Source organism: Bombina bombina, chromosome 7 (genome assembly GCF_027579735.1).
Source record: "Bombina bombina isolate aBomBom1 chromosome 7, aBomBom1.pri, whole genome shotgun sequence".
Classification (NCBI taxonomy): domain Eukaryota; kingdom Metazoa; phylum Chordata; class Amphibia; order Anura; family Bombinatoridae; genus Bombina; species Bombina bombina.
Window position 1 is genome coordinate 20496202 of NC_069505.1, and position 6000 is coordinate 20502201.

Consider the following 6000-nt stretch of genomic DNA (forward strand, 5'->3'; position numbering starts at 1 on the left):
ATTATGACCCTGGGGAAGTCTCCTTATGGGTGATGGGGGAAACCAGACGTGGACTCCTTGCCCAGTGTGCTTAGAGGAATGTGGCTGCACCTCACTGACGAGGGCCATAGAAGGCCGAAACGATCGTCTGGGGTTGTCATGTTCCTTGTTCAGAGGAGAATTGCCTGGTATTTCGGGGCTGGACTGACCTTACTTGGCGGGATCAGACTGATATACTTCAGGAAAGTTTTCTTCTGTAAAAAGCACACTGGTCTAAAAGAGGCTGCTTCCGGGTGGTAAATTGCCATAGAACAAGCCACTGAGCTGTTGTTCGTTCCTGGTAGAGCGCTTCTCTCTTTGTATGCAAATTATTATGACCCTGGGGAAGTCTCCCTATGGGTGATGGGGGAAACCAGACGTGGACTCCTTGCCCAGTGTGCTTAGAGGAATGTGGCTGCACCTCACTGACGAGGCCCATAGAAGGCCGAAACGATCGTCTGGGGTTGTCATGTTCCTTGTTCAGAGGAGAATTGCCTGGTATTTCAGGGCTGGACTGACCTTACTTGGCGGGATCAGACTGATATACTTCAGGAAAGTTTTCTTCTGTAAAAAGCACACTGGTCTAAAAGAGGCTGCTTCCGGGTGGTAAATCGCCATAGAACAAGCCACTGAGCTGTTGTTCGTTCCTGGTAGAGCGCTTCTCTCTTTGTATGCAAATTATTATGATCCTGGGGAAGTCTCCCTATGGGTGATGGGGGAAACCAGACGGGGACTCCTTGCCCAGTGTGCTTAGAGGAATGTGGCTGCACCTCACTGACGAGGCCCATAGAAGGCCGAAACGATCGTCTGGGGTTGTCATGTTCCTTGTTCAGAGGAGAATTGCCTGGTATTTCAGGGCTGGACTGACCTTACTTGGCGGGATCAGACTGATATACTTCAGGAAAGTTTTCTTCTGTAAAAAGCACACTGGTCTAAAAGAGGCTGCTTCCGGGTGGTAAATCGACATAGAACAAGCCACTGAGCTGTTGTTCGTTCCTGGTAGACCGCTTCTCTCTTTGTATGCAATATATATATATATGTGTGTGTGTGTCTGGCTGTGTTTGTAGGTAGTTGCGCCTAAAATGGTAGAGAGAGGTATGAGGAAGCACTAGGACTCAGTCTGATAATTGCTGCTGATAGTGGTATCTCACTTCCTTCGGAGCAAGATGAAATGTTAGTGGATGGTCGTGGTGGTGTGTCTATCAGCGCTTCCAGGAGACGTTCCACATGTGCATATATAGGTGAAATGGGAATAAATATATATATCCCCAATAAGTAAATAGATTAGGTCAGCAAACAATATAAAGCGTAGTTCGCTCACCTGTTAAAGTGAAAGTAAACTTATCTCTTCAGCTCTGCAGATTTACATAAATGATTAAAAAACATTAGCAGTTTCATTCATGATATTTTTAAATTGTGCACATAAATACCCTTTTCGCCGCATGTAACCGCATATTTTTGTCCTCTTCAATTCAGCCCGTCTCTGCTGAGTCACTTTATTTCCTGGTCACGTTGTTTGTATTTACCAGTTGACTTTCTGGCCGATCGGCGGCCAGAAAGCTACGTCACAGCCTGCTTGCATCGAATGCGCATGCGCGGAGTCCAATAAAAGCAAATTGATGTCAGTCACGCGTTCACAATTCCCGCATGCGTATTCCAGATGATCATTTGCTGCCAAGATTTTCAGCGTCGCGCATGCGCATTTGGACGCCGATTAGCGCATGCGCAATAGTTACCAATATCGTGAACGAGCTTTGAAGACTACGTGTAGAGCGGGTGGGACCGCTCTATACGTAATGACTACAAAATCCAGGAAGAGGAGGGTGGGAGGAGTAAAGCCAATAACGGTAGGGAAATAAATAAGGTAAATATAAATGATTAGATCCAAGTAAAGGCAAAAAAAACCTGGCGAAAATGATATATTGAACATATAGAGTATTAGGATATATTGCAATGAGGAATACTTTACTTTCACTTTAAATCACAGGGTCCGGTAATCAGCGTTGATTATCTTCCTTGGTGTGGCTATACGGGAGTGGCTAGTGTGCCCATAAGTGAATCAAATGTTTAGCTGCCCAGATGGACTGATAGCTGGATTAAAAATTGTTTCCATCAGTCCATCTGGGCAGCTTAACATTTGATTATATATATATATATATATATATATATATATATATATATATATATATATATATATATATATATATTTCTCTTACTTGGTGTATCCAGTCCACGGATTCATCCTTACTTGTGGGATATTCTCAATCCCTACAGGAAGTGGCAAAGAGAGCACACAGCAAAGCGTTTGTGGTGTTAGATTTGTAGTTTTTATTTCTTCAATCAAGAGTTTGTTATTTTAAAATAGTGCCGGTTTGTACTATTTACTCTGAGGCAGAAAGTGATGAAGATTTCTGCTGAGAGGAAAAAGATTTTAGCATGTTGTCACTAAAATCCATTGCTGTTCCCACACAGGACTTTTGAGTACCGGAGAACTTCAGTTGGGGGGAACAGTTTGCAGGCTTAACTGCTTAAGGTATGCTCAGTCATTTTTTTCTAACAAGACCCGGTAATGCTAGAAGACTGACAGAAATCCCCATGAGGGAAGGTAAGCCATTTTCTGAGACGTAGTATAGAAGGATGGCTTCAGTTAAGGGCTTAAATACTGGTAGACACTATGATGGGCTAAATCGATTACTTTATTAGTGGAATTGTTCAACTGTTTGAAACGTTGGAAACACTTTTGGGGTTTTTATTACGCCTGGCATATTATTAGACGCCTAGTCTGACTCAGGAAGGCCCCATGACTCTGAACTGAAGAGGGAGGGGGCCTCATTTTCGCGCCTCAGTTGCGCAGTTGATTTTCAAGACAGCTTCATGCAGCTTCACGTGTAGAGTCCTGAGAGTGCAGGAGGACATCAGGGAGGCTTATTTTTCGTCTACAAATAGCCCTAAAGGAAGGTAGGGCCACAGCAAAGACTGTGGCACCGTGCTGTAGTGTGTTAAACCGGTTGTTTACTTCAATTTGCTCCGGTTTGGGCAATAAGGGGTTAATTGATTTGAAAATTTGTGTGCAATCATTTCAAAGCATTAGGATCATGTGGTGAAAATTTCATAAAGATCGGCTGTTTTTTGGTGATTTGGTAAAAAAGTGTGTGCTTTTTATTATTTAAAGACACAGTAACGTTTTTTCAAAAAGTGATTTTTTTTCTGTGTTGTAGTGCTGTCTAAGTCTGTCAAACATGTCTCAGACTTCAGATAGACCCTGTTCTTTATGTTTAAAAGCCATGGCGGTACCCCCATTGCATTTATGTGTAAAGTGTGCTAAAACATCTAAGCATTTTAAAGACCATCCAGTGACACTTAAAAATGTAGCCGAAGATAATTCTTTAACAGAGGGTAATGAGATAGTCCTTCCTCTCCCCATGTGTCGACACCAGTTACGCCCGCGCAAGCGATGCCTAGTACCTCTAGCGCATTGGCCCCTATTACTTTACAACAATTAGCAGCAGTAATGGATAATGCCCTTGCAGCATTTTTATCCAAACTGCCAGTTTTTCCAAAAAAGCGCGATAGCTCAGTATTAAATACAGAGGATGAGCAATCAGAAGCTTTGGATGATTTATCTGTAGTACCCTCACAAAACTCAGAGGTAGCAGAAATTTCTGATACAGGAAAAGTTTCTCAGCGGGCAGAGTCAGATTCCTTAGCGTTTAAATTTAAGCTGGAACACCTCCGCGTCCTGCTTAAGGAGGTTTTAGCTACGCTGGATGATTGTGACCCCATGGTGGTCCCAGAAAAATTGTGTAAGATGGACAGGTTTTTAGAGGTCCCCGTATACACTGAGGCATTTCCGATCCCAAAGAGGGTGGCGGATATTGTGACTAGGGAGTGTGAAAGACCAGGTGTACCTTTTGTTCCCCCCTATCTTTAAGAAAATGTTCCCCATAAACGACCCCAGGCGGGACACGTGGCAGACGGTCCCTAAGGTAGAGGGGGCTGTTTCAACACTTGCTAAGCGTACAACTATACCAATAGAGGACAGATGTGCTTTCAAAGATCCTATGGATAAAAAATTGGAAGGATTGCTGAAGAAAGGCTCATAGGGAAGAAATTATTTCAGATATCACTGGCGGCAAGGGCCATGCCCTTCCACAAGTTAGGCCGTTTAAGGCCAAAAACAAGGCTAATTTTCGCTCCTTTCGCAACTTCAGGAGCGGACCTGCTACAACCTCTGCTGCCGCAAAGCAAGATAACGCTTCCCAGCCCAAAGCAACCTGGAAACCCTTGCAGGGCTGGAATAAGGGTAAACAGGCCAAGAAGCCTGCTCCTGCTACCAAGACAGCATGAAGGGGTAGCCCCCGATCCGGGATCGGATCTGGTAGGTGGCAGACTTTCTCTCTTTGCTCAGGCTTGGGCAAGAGACGTTCCGGATCCCTGGGCATTAGAAATAGTTGCTATGGGGTACCTTCTAGAATTCAAGGATTCTCCCCCAAGGGGAAGGTTCCACATTTCTTGTTTGTCTTCAGACCAAACAAAGAAACAGGCGTTCTTACGCTGTGTAGAGGATCTCCTAAAAATGGGAGTTATACACCCAGTTCCAATTGCAGAGCAAGGACTGGGATTTTACTCAAACCTGTTCGTAGTTCCCAAAAAGGAAGGAACTTTCAGACCAATCCTGGATCTAAAAATTCTAAACAAATTCCTCAGAGTTCCGTCTTTCAAGATGGAAACCATTCGGACAATCTTGCCGATGATCCTGGAAGGTCAATATATGACTACCGTGGATCTAAAGGATGCATATCTACATATTCCTATCCACAAAAATCACCATCAGTTCCTAAGGTTCGCCTTTCTGGACAAACATTACCAGTTTGTGGCCCTTCCTTTCGGGTTGGCCACCGCTCCCAGAATTTTCACAAAGGGTGCTAGGGTCCCTTCTAGCGGTGCTAAGACCGCGGGGCATTGCAGTAGCACCTTACCTAGACGACATTAATACAGGCGTCGTCTTTCCACAGAGTCAAGGCTCATACAGACATTGTTCTGGCCTTTCTAAGGTCTCACGGGTGGAAGGTGAACGTAGAAAAAAGTTCTCTGTCCCCGCTCACAAGGGTTCCCTTCCTGGGAACACTAATAGACTCGGTAGAAATGAAAATCTTTCTGACGGAGGTCAAGAAGTTGAAGCTTTTAACTACTTGCCGAGCTCTTCATTCCATTCCTCGGCCTTCTGTGGCTCAGTGCATGGAGGTAATTGGCTTAATGGTTGCGGCAATGGACGTAGTCCCTTTTGCCCGAATTCATCTCAGACCACTACAACTGTGCATGCTCAAACAGTGGAATGGGGATTACGCAGATTTGTCTCCTCAAATACAAATGGACCAGAAAACCAGAGACTCTCTTCTCTGGTGGTTGTCTCAAGATCACCTGTCTCAGGGAATGAGTTTCCGCAGACCAGAGTGGATCATTGTCACGACCGATGCCAGCTTGTTAGGCTGGGGTGCGGTCTGGAACTCCCTGAAGGCTCAGGGTCTATGGTCTCGGGAAGAATCTCTTCTCCCGATAAACATTTTGGAGCTGAGAGCGATATTCAATACGCTCCAGGCGTGGCCTCAACTAGCGGAGGCCAAATTAATCAGATTTCAGTCGGACAATATCACGACTGTAGCGTACATCAATCATCAGGGAGGAACAAAGAGTTCCCTAGCGATGAAGGAAGTATCCAAGATCATCAAATGGGCGGAGGATCACTCCTGCCATCTATCTGCAAATCACATCCCATGGGTAGACAACTGGGAGGCGGATTTTCTAAGTCGTCAGACTTTTCATCCGGCGGAGTGGGAACTCTACCCGGAGGTTTTTGTTCAGCTGACCCAGCTATGGGGCATTTCAGAATTGGATCTGATGGCGTCCCGTCAGAACTCCAAACTTCCCCTTTACGGATCCAGATCCAGGGATCCCAAGGCGGCATTGATAGATGCTTTAACA